The sequence below is a fragment of the Hemitrygon akajei genome, chromosome 1 (assembly GCF_048418815.1).
Source record: "Hemitrygon akajei chromosome 1, sHemAka1.3, whole genome shotgun sequence".
In the NCBI taxonomy this organism is placed as follows: domain Eukaryota; kingdom Metazoa; phylum Chordata; class Chondrichthyes; order Myliobatiformes; family Dasyatidae; genus Hemitrygon; species Hemitrygon akajei.
Genome location: NC_133124.1, coordinates 78017389 through 78037514, shown reverse-complemented (window position 1 = coordinate 78037514; position 20126 = coordinate 78017389). Strand labels below are relative to the sequence as shown.

The following is a 20126-nucleotide window of genomic DNA, read 5'->3' as shown; positions in this document are numbered from 1 at the left end:
AACTTCTGTATTTCAGGGCTTAGAAAACTGATGCAAACATAAAAATTAGATTTTGAAAGTGCAAGTGAAGCCCAATTATGGCTATTTGGGTGATGGAAATTCGTCCTTACAAAATTCACAAGTCACCATACAAAAAGTTAAGGTGTGGAATAAAATTCATTTTTATTGAATTTATGTGGAAAATAAATAAGGAAGCATGAAATGTATTTTTTTGAACCTGATGTATATGCAAATGATGTGGCTTTGTGTAATGGAAAATCATGGTATTGATTGTTTTCTAGGAACTCAACCTCTACCCCTTCCCATAACATTGGGATTGCTGTAATTCTAAATGAGGCATTAGACGTTAAACTTGTATCATTGCATATGAAATGTTTGTATGAAATATCTTGGGAGTAATATTTGTTGAAATGTATAAATGTTAACTAATCCTCTGGGTAAAAATTAAATTAAACAATTAAAGTTGCTGATTTTTTTCCTATTTTGTGTTTTCCATATGCTATTAGAAAATTTAATGTAAATTTTTTTTGCATTTTGCCATTATTAACAGTTATATTTGATGTGTGCCAGCTAGAAAGTCTGTACAAATTTTTGTGCTTTTCCTCAAGGTAGTTAAAGATATGTAGTCTTTAATGCTAGAATTTGTAACAATAGAATGCACATTCGAATTATCTTCTGTTCTAATTTTGCTCTAGACCTGTTGGCATATCACAAAGGAACTAAACTGTCAGTATACTGTCTTCTGAGTAAGGACGCTTATCCTTATGTGGAACCATTATCTCTAAAAGTTTCTCAAGACAGGAAATAGCACATACAGGATAAACAAGCTTAGCTTGTCATCGCTATTATGATAAGATTACCTTTATTTGTCACATGTACATCGAAACATACAGTGAAATGAGTTGTTTGTGTCACTGACCAACTGAGGATCTGCTGGGCTTGTGCCAGCTTGCAACCGTCGCCATGGTTCTGGTGCCCACATAGCATGTCCACAATTTACTAATGCTAATCTGTATGTCTTTGGAATGTGGGAGGAAACTGGAGCACCCGAAGGATACCCACACAGTCATGGGGAGAATGTACAAGCTCCATTTAGACAGCGGCAGAAATTGAATCCCTTACGCTGAGTAAGGGTGTTGTGGACAAGGATAAAGTGGTAACCTCATGATACAAAACCTGCATTCAACACTTTTGAGAACATATTGAAGTATAGAGGAATTAAAAAAAGCAATTTAGAAAGCAATTTTAAAATTGCTTTTTAATTTTAAAATTTGAAGGAAATTTTAAAGAAAGCAATTTTAAAATTTTACAAAGCATTTTGTAACCCCTGGTTACAAAATGATATCTTAAGAATAGAACCAGATGTATGGTGTAAGAATATAATGTGTTTAGCCTCATCAGAGGCTGTAGATATGTTGAGATGGACTTGATCTTTTATCTTGATATAAACCTGTGAGAATTGGCAGGGCAGTGGAATCCAAAGCAGACATGAGGCAGATGGGATGCTGAAAGTTGAGATAGAATTCAATGACAGTAAGGTCAACAGAGGCAGATGCATACCATGAAGCGAGGAAAGACTGCTGGATTAAATTGTGTTTATTTCAATGCAAGATGTCTTGACAGGTAAGACAGATGAACTCAAGGCATGAATAGCTACAGTACTTTGGAATGGGGCATTGTAGTCATTACAGAAACATGTTCCAGGTTACAGGTGGGTTAGAGGGGGTATGGAGTTGCTTTTCAATTTAAGGAGAACATGATGACAGTAGTCCAATATGATTTATCCTGTGAGACTCTTCAGGTGAAACTGAGAAGTAAGAAGGGGGTGATCACCTTGTTGGGATTGTACTGTACTGTGTGCCCCCTAATAGTCAACAAGAATTAGAGAAACAGATATGCAGGGAGATTGCTCAAAGTTGCAAGAATAATAGGAAATTTTAACTTTTCTAATATAGATTGAGACTGCCATAGTTTTAGGGGCTTGGATGAAGTTGAGGCTGTTAAGTATGTACAGGGAGGTTTCATCATGGAATATTATTGAAGGCCTTAGTAGGGAAAGGGCAGAGCTTCACCTGTGCTTTGGAAATGGGGTGGGACAGGTGACTGAAATGTCGGGGGGAGGGGGGGGAGAACTTTAAGACCAGTAATTATAGTTCTATTAGTTTTAAGTTAGTTTTGGAAAGGGACCAATCTGGTCCACAAGTTGAAGTTTTAAACTGGAGCAAAGGAAATTTCACTACTTTAGACAGAAACTTGCAGAACTTGATTGGATTAGGTGGTTTGCAGTGAAAGGGATATCTAGCAAGTGGAAGGCTTTTACAATTGAGATATTGAGAGTTCAAGATTTGCATTTCCTTTTAGAGTTAAAGAGAATGCTGACAGAAATATAGAACTCTTGATGATGAATGATATTGAGGTTTTGGTTAAGAGAAACAAGGAGAAAAAGGTCAGGTATAGTCAGCTGTGATCAAGTGAATCTGCGAGGACTATAAGGTTTGCAGGAGTATTCTCAAGAAGAAATTCTGAAGAATAATAAACTCAAGAAAGAAATCAGTAGGGCAAAAAGGGGGCATGTGATAACTTTGGTGGAGAAGATTAAGGAGATCTTGTAAGTATATTAAGTGAAAAAGAGTAACTAGAGAGACACAATGGCCCCTCGGTGACTAAAGGGAAAATATTTGTCTGCAACACAAAGAAAATGCTGGAGGAATTCAGCAAGTCAGGCTGCATCTATGGTTGGGAATAAACCATTGATGTTTTGAGCCGAGACCTTTCATCTAAGACTGAATGAAGGGTTTTGGCCTGAAATATTAGTTGTTTATTCTCCTGCAAAGATGCTGCCTGACTTGCTGAACTCCTCCAACAGTTACTGATTTATGTTGAATTCCTTAACTTTGCCCATAGAACACAGAGCATAGGAAAAGTCCACCATGTGTGTTCCAGCCATGATACCAGTCTAAATTAATCTCACTTACTTGCGCATAATCTCTCTCTTCCTTGCCTTTTCATGTGTTTGTTTAAATGCTTCTTAAATGATGCTGTTGAATGTGCTTCTAGCTCTTACCCTGGCAGCCCATTCTAAGCATCTACTATGCTTTGATTTTAAAAAATAGCATTAAAAATCTTTTAAACTCTCTTCCCCTCAATTTAAAGTTCAAGTTTAATTTCAACTGTCATTCAACCATACACAGGAATATAGCCAAATGAACAAGGTGCAAGACACAGAACCAACTGTCTAACCTCTTCTTGTAGATAATAATCTGTGATCCTGTCAACATTCTGATGAACCTCTTCTGTGCCCCCTCCATAGCCTCTAGATCCTTCCTGTAATGCAGCAACCTGAGCATGTCAGACATAATCTGAACCATCTTATCTACTTGTTATGCCAATTGTAGGAAACAGTGGAACTGCGCCCCAAAATCTCTCCATTTTCCTGTGCTCCTAAGGATCCTGCCATTTACTGTATACTTTCCTCTTGCATTTGATCTCCAAAATTAAGCTTCTCTCTTTTGTCTGGATTAAACTCCATCAGCCTTTTCTCTGCCTGAACCTCTAGCAGATCCTGCTGTATTCTTGGACAACTTTCCCCACTATTCCACAGTTCCACAAATTTTACGAAGTTTGCAAACTTAATAATTAGTGTGTCTACATATTTTGTTCAAATCATTAATATATACAATTAACAGATGCCCCAGCACTGATCCTTGCGGAACATGATTAACCTGATGCTACAACATTGATCTGGAACCATTACTGAGGACTCTCGGCCTACTTTTGCCTGACAGTGTGCCATTAGCAATGATGGATTTGTCTTGCTGGTGTAGCAGAAGGTACTGAGAGGTTGTCGGTGATGGAATGTGGTACATTATCTGTTAGGTATAAATCTATGAGTACAATTCTATGCGACTTTTGTTTGGACACCAGAAGCCAGATGTTTGTGAGAAGGACTTTGCTGGATCAGCAGGCTGGGTGTAACCTCAGTGCCGAAGTTGATGCCAAGTGGTCCATCCGGTTTTATTCCTCCTTTGTGAGCTTAAAAGTACAATTCTGTGGCTTGTTTGGCAACTACAGAAAGTATTTAAGACTTGTACACTGGGATAGGTCAGGAATACACAGTGTCAAACCGAAGTCTAGTTCAAGTAATGATGTCAGAATCAGAATCAGGTTTATTATCACTGACATGTGTCGTGAAATTTGTTAACTTCACAGCAGCGGTTCAATGCAATACATAATATAGAAGAAAAAAATAAAATAATGATAATAATAAATAAATAAGTTATTTACAGTATACAGTTGGCCTTCCTTATCCGTGGGCTCCACATGCATGGATTCAACCAACCGCACTTTGGGAAAATCCGAAGTTCTCTCTCCAACACTCGTTGTTTGAGCATGTACAGACTATTTTTCTTGTTATTATTCCCTGAACAATACAGTATAACAACTATTTACATAGCAATTATGTTGTATTAGATACTATAAGTAATCTAGAAATGATATTAAGTACAGGCAGTCTTTAAGTCGGATTTGTATGTAAGTTGGAACAGGTACATCCGGTATGTATTATTTAGCGTCAGTTAGTCAAACGTTTGTCTTAGTGTATAGTATATATTTTACCTTTCTATGCATATAAAACACTTAAGAAATGTATGTATTTCAATAATTAAACCACTGTGTTGCTTAGTAATAATTGTAGCTTTCATTGGGGCAGGGCCTTACACATGCTCCATTATTTTCACTTTATCCTTTAAAATTGTTCCAATCGTTGACTGACTGTACCTAACGCTTTTCCAATGATCGTTGGCGTTTCACCTCTTTCCGATCGCTTTATTATTACCACTTTATTTTCAATTGTGATCATTTTCTGTCAACGGAACAGAAACACTGCGGATTCAGCCAGCCACAGGCGGCGGGTCTGGAGCTGCCCTGGGTCCTAAAGTCCACCCGCACTAAGACAGGTTAAATAAAGGACTTGAGCATCCGTGTTTTTTGGCATCTGCAGGAGGCCCTGGAACCAATCCCCCACAGATAAGGAGGGCCAACTGTACCTATATTGAATAGATTAAAAATTGTGCAAAGAAACAGAAATGTTATATATTAAAAAAGTGAGGTAGTGTTCGAGGGTTCAATGTCCATTTAGGAATTGGATGGCAGAGGGGAAGAAGCTGCTCCTGTATTGCTGAGTGTGTGCCTTCAGGCTTCTGTACCGCCTACCTGTTGGTAACAGTGAGAAAAGAGCATGTTGTGGGTGCTGGAGGTCCTTAATAATGGATGCTGCCTTTCTGAGACACTGCTCCTTGAAGATGTCCTGGGTACTTTCAAAGATGGACTAAATTTACAACCCTCTGCAGCTTTTTTCAGTCCTGTGCAATAGCACCCCCCTAATCAGACAGTGATGCAGCCTGTCAGAATGCTCTCCACAATACATCTATAGAAGTTTTTGAGTGTATTTGTTGACATTCCAAATCTCTTCAAACTCCTAATGAAGTATAGTCACTGTCTTACCTTCTTTATAACTGCATCGATTTGTTGGAACCAGGTTAGATCCTCAGAGATCTTGACACCCAGGAACTTGAAACTGTTCACTCTCTCCACTTCTGATCCCTCTATGAGGATTGATATGTGTTCCTTCATCTTACCCTTCCTGAAGTCCACAATCAGCTCTTTCGTCATACTGACGTTGAGTGCCAGGTTGTTGCTGTGGCACCACTTTACTAGTTGGCATATCTTGCTCCTGTATGCCCTCACGTCACCATCTGAGATTCTACCAACAATATTTGTATCATCTGCAAATTTATAGATGGTATTTGAGCTATGCCTCGCCACACAGTCATGGGTATAGAGAGAGTAGAGCAGTGGGCTAAGCACATACCCCTGAGGTGCACCAGTGTTGATCGTCAGCGAGGAGGAGATGTTATCATCAATCCGCACAGATTGTAGTCTTCCGGTTAGGAAGTTGAGGATCCAATTGCAGTGGGAGGTACAGAGGCCCAGGTTCTGTAAGTTCTATGATGTTTGATGTTCCTAGGAGAGGAAGGAATTGTTGATAGCACTATGGAATTCTTGATGGCTTTGGTTCTTTTATGGCTCATACAAAATATCTTAAAATATGGATGCAGTGGAAGTTCAAGAAATGATGACTTAATATTTAGCTGCCTGGATATTTTTATAGATTATGTAACGTGGGGCGTGCATCCCTTAAAGAATTCTACTGTGACCGACTGCTCTCTATTTTTGTTACAGTGTGAGCATTTAACTAGCAGGGACTGGTTGCCTGTTTCAGAGCATACTTGCTGAATAAGAAGTACTCAGTCATCTCCAAGTTCTTCACTTGAATTTTGCAATTTGGTAGTTAATTCACTGGCTTTTCTCTAGAATCTTGGAGAGAAATACTAACACATGGGCTTGTTAATAAAGAAAATATTAAACTGTTGAAAATTTATAAGAAAACCACTGGAGAGGGAAGAATCAAAAATTAAAACCAAAATTGATGTGGAGACTGGAGGACCTGTTTTTTTAAAAATGTCAATCAGTCCTGATGTTCAGTGAAGCAATTATGTCAGGATTGTTAGTAGAGCTCTAAAAATTCAAGTCGGACAATCTGATGTATGAAAATTGTGCCATATTTATTTACATCATTGCACATAAGCATGTACTAATTTACTTAAATCTTTCTGTCATAGATGCTATGTATACTACAGTAAAATAAAGCACAATCATGACACATTATTTTAAGTGTTATCTTGACCTGCTATCTGGGAAATTGAACTGATATGCATGCAATTATCCAAATATCTGTTCCAGATCAGATAGATATGATTGTCATCCCATTGTACAAGTCCATTATAGTGTGAATTATAAGTGTCAGATTGTTAGACCTCTTAAAGGAGTCATTGGCGCCACTGAAGCTGAGATGACAGACTCAACTTCACCAGACTTTAATGTGCTAATAACAGTTCTCACATGACACTAATTATTGCAAGCTGCAGATGGTACAGTTTTATGTGGGTATTGTAGTCAAAATTTGTAACCAAACTTTGACGTGGCTGGCTGTCCTTCTGCCTGCAAACAGGCAGAGGCTAAAGAGCAAGGCTTCAGAGATTAGGACAGCAAAGAGGTGGTCATGGGAGGCAGAGGAGCAGCTACAGGGTTGCTTCAAGTCAGTGTATTAGGCAATGTTCAAGGACTCAGCTGTGGATCTGAGTGAATACACCATGATTGTCATTGACTTTATAAAAACAGTCATAGACGAGTGTGTCCTCACAAAATCATTTAGAGTCTTTTCCAACCAGACGCCCTGGATGAACCACGGGATCCGCAATCCTCTGAGGGCCAGATCAGAGGCATTCAAGTGTATTGATTGGCTGCATCAGAGCCTGGTATAGAAACACCGAAGCCCTTGAGTGGACAATCCTTCAAAATGTAGTGAATATGGTCCAGTCCACCATGGGTAAAGCTGTGACCACCTTTGAGCACCTCCATACAGAGTGCTGTTGCAGGAAAGCAGCATCCGTCATCAGGGACCCTCACCACTCAGTTCATGCACTGCCATCAGGAAGCAGGTACAGGAGATTCAGGACTCGCATCTCCAGTTATTACCTCTCAACCATCAGGCTCTTGAACCAGAGGGGATAACTTCACTCAACATCACTTGCCCCATCACTGAACTGTTGCCACAACCTAAGGACTCACTTTCAATGACTCTTTAACTCATATTCTCAATATTTATTGCTTATTAATTTTTGTGTTTGCACAGTTTTTGTCTTTTGCACACTGGTTGTCCAGCCTGTTGGTGTGGTATTTCATAGATTCTCTTTTGGTTGTTGGATTTATTCAGAATGCCCACAAGAAAATGAGTCTAATGGTGGTATATGGTGACATATTTTTACTTTGATAATAAATTTACTTTACTTTGAACTTTGAAAAGCATTCCAGGATGTGTGTTTTGCTTGCAGAAACAAATAGAGGAACAAGTTATTCATCCCCTCACTGTATTCTGCCATTTAATTGGTTCATGGCCTATCCGTACACTGCTTTTGACCCATGTTATTAGATGTCCAAAGAAAACCTTTCAATCTCACTCTAAAAATTTCAAGTGACCCAATATGCACAGCCTTTTGTGAAGGCAGAATTAAAGATCTTGTATAAAGTACTTCCTTTGATCATTCCTAACAGCATCTGCCCTACTTACCTTTTACTTGCTGAAGAAAGTATTTTCCATCTACCCGATTGAATCTTTTCATTCTTTTCAAGATTAATCAATTTTCTGAAATTAAAAAAAAACAGAAAACGTTGGAACTATTCAGCAGGTCAGGCCACATCTGTGGGAAGAGAAACTGAGTTGGAATTTTGGGTCAAAGACCCTTCATCAGATTTCCAGCATTTGCATTCTCTTTGATTTTCACTCTAAACACATAAAGCAGTGCAGAAAGTAGCAATGTTGCTCCCAGTTTCCTGCCAGAGTGGAGGTAATTGGGTATAAACCAAGAATTTCTGCAGATGCTGGAAATCCAGAGTAACACACTCAAGGAACTCAGCAAACCAGACATCATCAATGGAGAGGAATAAAGGGTTGATGTTTTGTGCTGAGACCCTTCATCAGTGAATCTAGTTGCAAGATGACCCAGACCCATAGACAATATTCTGGATTTGAACTTACCAGGTTCCTATATAATTGGAACTAGACATCTCTGCTGTTATACTCAAACTCTTGAAATGAAGATCAATGTTCATTTGCCTTTCTAATTGCTGCCTTGCATGTTAATTACGTGATTATTTCTTGTTTTCAAATGCCCTTGGGTCTCTCTTAGCCTTTAAGTCTCTGTCATTAAAAATATATTTCTCTTTATTTTTACCAACTAATTATTTTTGGAGGAAACTTTGTTTGCCACCCAAGAAACTGCTGTGATTCCAGGCACATGTCCCAATCTATCTTCAGTTCATTGGCTGGCAATGAACGCTCTGAATAAAAAGAAAATCTTTTGGCTTTGTCTTCAGCATTTCTAGTTTGAACCCTCTTTTAACCCCATAATATTCCATTTGCCATGTCTTTGCATATTCACTTAGCCTGTCTGTATTCCCTTGAAGTCTCCGCACATCATTTCCCTCCATCTCAGAGGAAATCCTCCCACTATCAATTTTGTCCGGACCCCTCATTACTTTATATACTTCTGTTGGATTTCTCCTCAGCTCTTCTTCTCAAAAGAAAACAGTCCCAGCCTCTTTAATCTGCCTTTGTACGTACAGTCCTTCATCAAAGGAAGCTTTCGTATAAATTTTTACTGGATTCTTTCCAATGTTCTCACATGTTTTCTATAATGTGGCAATCAGAATTCAGCCTGAACCAGTGTTTTATAAAGGTACAGCATAACTTCCTTGCTCTTATACACTATGTCTCTCTTAATAAAGCACAAAGTTATGTATGTGTTATTAGCCACATTCTCAACCAGCCCTCCCTTACTTCAAAGATTTGTGCACTCATGTCCAAGGTCTCACTACTCATGCATCCCTTTTAGAACATGATCCTTTATTTTATGTTGTACTTTCCCATTCTTCCTACCAAAATCATCAGCTTAGGTTTCTCTGCTTTAACTTCACCCGCTCATTCCACCATATTTCTGTATCTTGCTACAGTCTGTTACGGTCCTCCTTACTATTCACAATTCTACCAAATCTTATTTAATTGACAATTTTACATGACTAGGTCATTACTACAAAATTTTTAAAAAGAAAGCCAAGGTCCATGGGAGGTGTCTGACTTCACCTGCCTCTTGCCTGAGAAGCAGCCATTCACCATGATATTCTATCAGCAATTACTTAGAACACCTCTTATCCATAGTTGTGCTTCACATGTACTGGAAATGCAATTATTTGCTTTTTCAAAATCCACCTTAAAGTTCATGTACACCACATCATCTATAGTAACCTTGTTGATTCCCTGATATGTCATTCATATATTTTATCAAATTGGTTAAACATAGCTTGCCCAAACTGGGTTTTCTTATGTCATTTTCTTTTATTTGCCCTGTTTCACATCAATGTTTCTAAAAGCTTTCCCATCACCACAGTTGCATTAACTGGATTATACCTTCTGGGTTTATCCTTACTCCCTTTCTCGTACATACTGTGCTGATACTCTTTTGATGTTTAGGAATTTCCATATGAGGATATCTGAATTCTTTTAAGCTCTGAGTTCTTGTCCCTCATTATTGGAGGAAATCATTTTGTCCCTTCTCAAGTTCATAGATACCTTATATGCAAGGAGGTACAAGAGACTGCAGATGCACGAATATAGCGCAACAGGAGCTGGAGGAGCTCTACAGGTCAGACAGCATCTGTGGCAGGGAACAGAATAGTTAACATTTCAGGTCGAAACCCAAAATATTGACGGTTCCTTCCCCTTCCACAGATGCTACATGACCCACTGTGTTCTTCCAGTGGGTTGTTGGCTTACACACTCAGTGGCCACTTTAGTAGATACTTCCTGTACCAAATAAAGTGGCTACTAAGTTTACATTCATGGTCTTCTGCTGCTGTAGCCATCCACTGCAAGGTTTGACATGTTGTGTATTCAGAGGTGCTTTTTTGTGAACTACTATTGTAACGAGTGGTTATTTGAGTTGCTGTCCCCTTCCTGTCAGCTTGAATCAGTCTGGCTATTCTCCATGGACCTCTGTCATTAGCAAGGCATTTTTGTCCTCAGAATTGCCACTCACCAGATGTATTTTGGTTTGTGTACATTCTTTGTGCACTCAAGAGACTGTTATGTGTGAAAATCCCAGGAGATCAGCAGTTTCCAAGATACTCAAAACACCCTGTCTGGCACCAACAATAATTCTATGGTCAAAGTCAGTTAGATCACATTTCTTCTCCATTCTGATGTTTGGTCTGAGCAATAACTGAACCTCTTGACTACGCCTGTATACTTTATGCATTGAGTTGCTGCCACATGATTGGCTGATTAGATATTTGCATTAATGAGCAAGTGTATAGGTGTACCTAATAAAGTGGCACTGAATGTATGCATGTTGAATTTCATCTGCCATACTTTGTCTTGCAATCACACGTGGTGTATTGGTCATGTCCGTACAACTTGACAGGGCTTACTGTTTAGTTCATCCTCAAATCTATTTATTTATTTATCGAGTTACAGCATGGAATAGGCCCTTCCAATCCTTCAAACGGCACTGCTCAGCATTCCTCTGATTTAATCCTAGCCTAATCACAGGACAATGATCAGTTCATGGTCTTATCAATCTGTAGATTGGGGTCTATAACGACCTATTAATTTATCCAAGGTCATGGTACCAAATCCATCGAGCACTCTACTTGCAGCTTCCCACCCATCATATAAGGTTTCTCTTATCCTGTGTTCTACCTGCTGGCTAATTACTAACCCTTATCAGACATTCCATGCACTCTAACTAAATTATCTCTTATGCGGAAGAAATGTCTTCAGGATATTTCCTCAAGTGTTATTCAAAGATTCAAAGTGCATTTATTGTTAAAGAATGTATAACTTGTACAACCCTGAGATGTGTTTGCTTATAGGCGGTGTCAAAATAAGGAACCCAAAAGAACCCAGTTAAAAAAAATAAGACCAACCCCCAGGGCCAGTGAGAAAGAGAAAAAAACAAAAAATCATGCAAACAATAGAAGTAAGCACCAGCAACAGCTTTTCAAACCAAATCAAGTCCTAAGATCCAAATCCCCAGATAGCCTGGCGTAGGCCCAAAGCTTCAATATACAGTTCATCATATTAGTGGGGCAAATCGCTGCAAGGTTCACAGACATGAAGCACAGCAACCAGGGGCAGTCTCACAGCCTTAGCTTCACGGAGAGAGGAGCCCCCAGACTACCTGGGCTAGCGTTTAAATTGTACGAACCTCACACTGGGACCTGTCCCCGTTGTGGAGAATCACTCCAGGCCTAGACTTTGCTGCCGGAGAAGTCGATCCTCAACCTCATTATTTATGTATGTGTTAATGTGTATGTCAGCTAAATTGTAGAAATTCATGCTACTTAGTTTAAGGAAATAGCATCAAACCTAAATGAGCAATTTCAATGTGACTATTGGCATATTACTGTCAAATTTCCCAGAATTTACTGTTCCTTATCAAATGGATAAACTTACTTTGGATACCAAAGTAGAAACTTGCTGAGTCATGTTGGCATGATATTAAAACCCAAGGGGGATTAAGCATGCAGTTGATGGATTTATAAGAAAACTATGCAGAATTCAACAATAAACCAACTAATGCAAACCTTTTAGGATTCAGTTAAAATTTACCACTATTTTATGGATTAAAAGTGCTGATAGGTAGTGAGATGCACAATTATTAAAATAGACAACTCATTCTTAACAATGGGTCGTCCATTTTGTTCTGGCTGCGACTAGTTAGCTGATGCATTTCTGTGGATCATCATGACCTAGTTGATAGGAGAGAGAACTTTATAATTATAACATGTATATGTATAGTCAACTACCATCATCTGGTCTATGTTATTGAGAATAAACTGAATGTCCTGCATTGAATTAGATTAATTGTAATACAAATAGAACCCTGCATAGCTCCAGTCTTATACAGGAAAGGGAGACGATTGGACAGATTGTTCTGTTTGATAAACTGAAACTGAAGATGTAGGAGAATGGTTTCAGTGCATAAATTTTACTTCCTCTTATTTCATTCCTCAGTTTTTTTTTGCCATTTCATGAACATTGCTATGAACTATGTTCCAATGAATTTCTGTGTTCACCAATAAGATTTCTTTTGTTTTCTTTTAAATAAAAGAATCGAATTTTGCTTTTGGTTTGCAAAACCTAGTGCCTCTTGAAACTGATGGGCTTTGTTTGCTTGAAGTTTGGCTCACCTCACCATTTAAGCATGAGACACATTTTTAATGACACTTTAGATGCTATTTTGTTGAATTCAGATAGGCTATATTTATCACAGTTCTTAAAGGGAGGCACCTTCTGTGATCAAAGAGGACAGAGTGGTGCAGGGAACTTTAGCTTCAACTCAGTTATAAAATGAAGTGAGTGAGATGAGTTTGTTCTAGCAGCTCAAGTAAAATGCTTTCAGAAGCAATGTCTATTAGATTTGTTTTTACCTTAGCATGGTTAATACTTTACTGTACTTAATTTCTCAATATTTGTTTTTGTTTACGGGAAAGCTGAAAGTACCTAAATCAGTTGATAAATTTAAAGCTCTTTTGTGGTAGTTTATTGTAACATAATGCAGGATGAACCCAAATTATATGCAAGTATTTTCCTACTATTATTTAGTAGGCTAGCTGTTATTAATTCAGATTTTCCAGAAATGCTTATTATCCCAGGAGGCCTGAAAACAAAGTTATTTTCTGTTCAGGCACAGGGTGAAGCTGTCAGTGCTGGGCCAGTACATAATGCACCTCTTTACTTACTCCTGAGAAGGTAGTGGTAAGCGCTCATCTTGATCAACTGCAGTTCTTAGACTATGGATGTTCCCAAATTGATATTGGATAGGGAGTTGTAAGATTTTGATCAGTGATATATATTTCCTTGTATGTGACTTGGAAAGGATTGTGTGGATAGTAGTGTTCCTACACATAGGGAGTCATTGTCCTTTGATCAAGTTTACAGGTCTGGAAGATGCTTTCAAAATAGTTTTGCGAAGTTGCTGTAATGCGCTTTCTAAGTGTGGCTGCTGCTATGTGCCAGTGTTAGAAGAAGTGGCTATTTATGCTGTTCAAGTGGGCTGATTTGTCCTGTTTCAATAGTAAACATTAGACAATACTATCCCTTTTCTAGTTCTGACTACGTTATTGAGATGAAAACAAGTAGAACTTGTAATTACAGAATATAGTATGTAATGTTGAAATATATTCTATAGAATCATCTATGGCACTGAAAGGATGTTAGTTGCCAAATTGTGTTCTTGCCAAACAAAATTGAACTCATTAATTTTGTCCCTATTTTTACTCTGAGTCCATAGACTTAAAGATTATAGAAACCCTTTCTCATGTTTATATTGACCTTCATTGAAACTCTGTTAGAGAGCAAAGAGAGGGCAGAATATGATTTGAATGAAGAGTTAAATTGCTAGGCATAAGTGCAGGTTTTCTGCAAATTAATTGATTTCTTCAAGCAGGGACCACGTACGAATAACAAATACAGAACACTAAATTGAAAGAGGTTTTGGTGACTTAATCCTTTACTCAGAAGGTGTGTTTGGAGCCCTGGATAACAATTAAAAAGAGAAATAAAAGAACAAGCTTTGATTCTTCTGTTGCATGGGAAAATACAGGAAGAGGGGAGTGGATCTTGCTAAGAGAAGCATGAAGCAGGACATTATGAAGGGAACAGTATCTTCAGAAAATAGAGAAGGGACAGGTAGATGCGCCTGGTAGTTGCATTATACCAAGGGTGACCAATTGTATGTGAGGGCTTGTGAGTTGGAAGGTGAAGAAAAGGATAACTATAACTTGTATTTGCTGGGAGGAAAGTGAGTGAGAGCTGAAGTGCAAGAAATAAGCAGCCATGGCCGAGTGCCCTCTCAGCTATGCTGGAGTGGGACCCATTGCTAAGGATAAAGGAAAGATATGGGAAGCACTGGCACATAAGATGTCGATGTCAGAACAGATATAGTGCAGCCATGGTTACGATGAGAACAGACTGGAATTCTTTTAAGAAATTGCGTGGGATTAGGTGAAGTCACATTAGGTGCAGGAGTCAATACGATTGAATAGATATCTGACATTGTCTCATGAGATGGAGAAGAAAGTGAGGAAGGGATGGAAGGAGCCAGACACTGACATTTGAAAGTGAGAGCATGATGTACTGTAATCGGTAGGAAAGAAGTTGGGATTTTATGTTGCAGTTGTACAAAACGTTGGTGAGGCTGCATTTGGAATATTGTGTTCAGTTTTGATCATTCTGGTATCGGACAGATGCTATTAAGCTAGAAAGAGTGCAGAGGATATTTACAAGGATATTGCTGGTTCTTGAGAAACTGAGTTAAGTAGAGAGGTTGAATATATTGGGACTTTACTCATAGGAGAATGAGTGATGATAACATAGAGGCTTATATAATCACAAGGCTTAAAGAAAGAATGAATGTGCATAGGTTTTCCACCAGAGTTGAGAAACTAAGAACTAGAGGGCATTGGTTTATGTTGAGAGGGGAGAGATTTAATTGGAACCTGGGGGGCATCTTTTCCACCTTGAAGGTGATCGGTATATAGAATGAGCTGCTAGAGGAAGTGTAGTTAAGAAGACAATAAAGTGCAAGGGCATAACAAGATAGATTATAAGATCATTTTATTGCATGAGAAGTCCATTCAATAATCTTATAATACTGGGATAAGAATTCTCCTTAAGCCTGTGGTGTGTGATTTTTCAGCTTTTTAAAAAATCTTCAGTCTGGCAGGAGGGGGGAATATGGATTCTATTAACTGAACCCTTTTTTTCAGAGAAGGTGAATGAAGTTAAAGATTAAGTTGTTCAATATGAGAGTTTAGCTAGGAAATATGTTTGGTGGATGGGTGCTAAGTTGGTCCTCTGTTCAAGGAAGAAGCAGATGGTCCCTTCAGACCAAGTGTTGTAGGATGGAGGTAAAGGGACTAGACTTTAATCCTTTTGGCACAAATATCCATGAGAACTTAACAATAAACTCAACAGTTCCAGAACGTTAGCCTTTCCAGTCAGTAATTTCTAAAATGTATGCATACTAGCAAAACAACATATCCTAATTGCCTTTAGATAATGCCCACCTTCTTGAATTGGTGTACTACTTTCTTGTGGTGGTTGTCTCACAATGCTGATGGGGAAGGAGTTCAGGAGCTGGAACTAGTGATGAAGTAATTTGTGTTTCTCAGTCAAAATGATGTGCAACTTGGGTGGAATCTAGAAGCTGTGGTGTTCACATATGCCTACAGCCCTGATTTTTCTAAGTGGAAGATACTGTTTGCATGATCTAAGCAATTCATGCATTTTATAGTTGCATGACTCTCTCCTGATTTGTGCTTTGCAGCGGGAGAAAGGCTTTGTGATGTCAGGGCATAAATAGCAAGATATCCATCCTCTGAGCTGCTCTTATAGTCCTCATATTTAAGTATCTGGTTCAGGAACTTCTGGTTGCTGGTGACCACCAGAATGTCAATGAAGGAGGCTCAGTGCTGGTAATGCCATTGAATATGGAGAGTAGATGATTAGACACTTGTTTGAGATGGTAATTTTCTAATAATTTGGTGGCATGAAATCTACTCGTCTTTGGTTTTTGGAAGCCTATGTCTAAATGTTGTCTAGGTCCTGTTGGAGACATGCATTTTGTTTGGGCTCATCAAATATTAATGATTTTGATGAAGTAATGTCTCTAGTTATGCAATTGACACAAAGTTGAATGGAGTGATTGGTGTTCGCAGAGAGTCACCAGAGTGATTTGATCTACAAACGTAGTTGAATGACTTGGTTGATGCTATATAATATTAATAAAAAAATAACAGTCAAAGCAGAAAAGCAGATGATAATTTGACTGGAGAAATACTAAGATATGGGGGGGGGTGCAGTGAGACCTGGATGTTCTTGTGCATCTCTCTTTGAAAATAAGCATACAAATATAGTAGATATAATTTTCAGTTCACATAGACTGTGGACTTCTGGTGAGGAAGTTGAGGCAGAGGGAGGTATAGATGCCCAGGTTTTGGAGCTTTTCCAAAAGACCATAAGAATAGGAGCAGAATTAGGCCATTTGGCCCATTGAGTCTGCTCCATTATTTCATCATGGCTGATCCAATTTTGCTCTCAGTCCCAATCTCCTGCCTTCTCCTTGTATCCCTTCATGTCCTGACCAATCAAGAATCTATCAACCTTTGTCTTAAATATACATAAAGACTTGGCCTCCACAGCTACCTGTGACAAAGAATTCCACAGATTCACCACTCTCTGTCTAAAGAAATTCCTCCTCACTTCTGTCCTAAAAGGACATTCCTCTGTTCTGAGGTGATGTCCTCTGATCTTAGAGTCTCCCACCATAGGAAACATCCTCTCCAGATCCAAACTATCAAGGCCTTTTCACCATTCGATAGGTTTCAATGAAGTCATCCCTCATTCTTACGAATTCCAGTGAATTACAAGCCCAAAGCCATCAAACGTTCTTCATATGACAAGACATTCAATCCTGGAATCATTTTTGTGAACCTTCTTTGAACCCTCTCCAGTTACAGTACATCATATTTAAGATAAGGTGCCCAAAACAGCTCTCAATACTCCAAGAGAAGCCTCACCAGTGCTTTATAAAATCTCAATATTACATCCTTACTTTTATATTCTAGTCCTCTTGATATGAATGATAACATCGTATTTGCCTTCCACACCACAGACTCAACTGTAAACTAACCTTTAGGGAATCCTGCACAAAGACTCCCAAGTCCCTTTGTGTCTCAGTTTGTTGTATTTTCTCTCCATTTAGAAAATAGTCAACCCTTTTATTTCTTCTACCAAGTGCATGACTATACACTTCCCGACACTGTATGCAGTCTTTCATTTCTTTGCATATTCTCCTAATCTATTTTAGTCCTTCTGTAGCCTTAGAAATACTGGCCCCTTGACTTACCTTCATATCATCTGCAAACTTTGCAACAAAGCCATCAATTCCATCATCCAAATTTTTGATGTATTACGTAAAAAGAATTGGTCCCATCATAGACCCTTGTGGAACACCACTAGTCACTAGCAGCCAACCAGAAAAGGCTTCCTTAATTCCTGCTCTTTGCCTGCTGCCAATTAGCCACTGCTTTATCCACGCTAGAGTCTTTCGTGTAATACCACGGGCTCGTAGCTTGTTAAGCAGCCTCGTGTAGCACCTAGAGTGCCTATGAGATGGCTTTTTAGAGCAGCCCGTAGTTGAACCCACTAGGGGATCAGTTATTCCCGATTGGGTGTTGTGCAATGAACTGGAATTAATAAGAGAGCTTAAAGCAAAAGAACCCTTAGGGGAAAGTGATCATAATGTGATCGAATTCACCCTGAAATTTGAGAAGGAGAAGCTAATGTCAGATGTATCAGTATTACAGTGAAGTAAAGGGAATTATAGAGACATGAGAGGGGAGTTGCAGGAATTGCTTGGGAAAGAATACTGGCAGGGATGATAGAAGAACAGCAATGTCTGGAATTACTGGAAGCAATTTGGAAGGCACAGGATATATACATCCCAAAGAGAAAGAAGTATCCTAAAGACAAGATAACATAACTGTGGCTAACAAGAGAAGTCAAAGCCAACATAAAAGCCAAAGAGAGGGCATATGATAGAGCAAAAATTAGTGCGAAGTCAGAGAATTGGGGAGCTTTTAAAAACCACCAGAAGGCGACTGAAAAAGTCATTAAGAAGGTAAAGATGGAATACGAAAATAAGCTAGCCAATAATATTAAAGAGGATACCAAAAGTTTCTTCAGCTACATTAAGTGTAAAAGAGAGGCGAGAATAGTATCTGATTGCTGGAAAATGATGCTTTATTTTTATTCTTTATTTTTTATTCTTTGGAGTGTAGAAGGTTGAGGGGGGGACTTGATAAAGGTATTTAAAATTATGAGGGGGATAGATAGAGTTGACGTGGATAGGCTTTTTCCATTGAGAGTAGGGGAGATTCAAACAGGAGGACATTAGTTGAGAATTAGGGGACAAAAGTTTAGGGGTAACACGAGGGGGAACTTCTTTACTCAGAGCGGTAGCTGTGTGGAACGAGCTTCCAGTAGAAGTGGTAGAGGCAGGTTCGATATTGTCATTAAAAAAAAATTGGATAGGTATATGGACAGGAAAGGAATGGAGGGTTATGGGCTGAGTGCAGGTCGGTGGAATTAGGTGAGAGTAAGCATTCGGCACAGATTAGAAGGGCCGAGATGGCCTGTTTCCATGCTGTAATTGTTATATTGTTATATGCTGAAGAAATAGTAATGGGGACAAAGAAATGCTGGATAAAATGCATAAGTATTTTGTATCAGTCTTCAAGACAAATAGCAGTATGGTGGCAGTTCCAGGTGTCAGGGGCCTGAAGTGTGTGAAGTTACCATAAGTAAAGAGAAAATTCTTGGGAAACTGAAGGCCTAAAGTTAGATAAGTCACCTGGATCACCCCAGAGTTCTGAAAGAGGTGGCTGAAGAGATTGTGGAGGCATTAGTAATGATTTGTCAAGAATCACTAGATTCTGGAATAGACTCAAAACTGCAAATGTCACTCCACTCTTCAATGAGGAAGAGAGACAGAAGAACGGAAGCTATAGGCCTTTTAATCTTCCCAACCACAGTGGTTGGGAAGATGTTAGAGTCGATTATTAGGGATGAGGTCTCAAGGTACTTGGAGGCATATGATAAAATTGATTGTAGTCAGCATGGTTTCCTCAAGGAAAATCTTGCCCAACAAATCTGTTGGAATTTTTTGAAGAAATAACAACAGGATAGACAAAAGAGAATCAGTTAGCAGGGGATTTTGATCAGAACTGTAGTAATTATTGTGTTAACCGCTGAGCTGTTGTCAATAAAAAGCAGCTTTTCATGTTTTAGTATTGTCCAGGTGATCCAAGACTGTGCGAAGAGCCAATGAGATCGCATCCTCTGTAGACCTATTGTGGCAATTTATATTTCTATTTCTGAAGGTGGAAGCAAGTTATTTGAATTTGTGGGATTTGACACCAAAACTAGAATTCTGTGGCATACACAGACAGAATATATGTTGTTTCTTGTTCAAAAATAAAAGCTTGCTTTCTTTAAGATGATGAAGTGAGGTATTAAATAATCTAAACTTTAAATATATTTTCTAAGAGGTGTTTATTATTTGCATATTGTGCACTGTGTGCTGTCTGATATTAAGAAATTCTTTGCAACAAGATGATAAATTCTGTGCTGGGAGAACTGACTGTAGAAAGGGATAGATGAAATTCTCATTCACCACTGGTAGCCAGATAAAGTGCTGTGTGTTGTGGATTTGTGTGTGGAGTCTGATTTTATATTTTTGCATGATCACTTTGTTAAGAAGTCGATGAGGGTAAAATTAATTTTAAGTTGCAAAGCAGAGGGGGTAGGGTAGAAAGGACACTGAAGTATTGGGAATTCAAGAGTTAAAGAAGGAGAGGGAAGAAAGAAGACATTGTACATCAAT

At 38.7% G+C, this 20126-nt stretch overlaps 1 protein-coding gene across 1 annotated transcript in view; it reads left to right on the top strand.

The window, feature by feature from the left end:
- The window catches only part of stk3 (serine/threonine kinase 3 (STE20 homolog, yeast)), a 453065-nt gene that overhangs the window by 125810 nt on the left and 307129 nt on the right, over positions 1–20126 (top strand). The gene's annotated exons all lie outside the window — the stretch shown is intronic.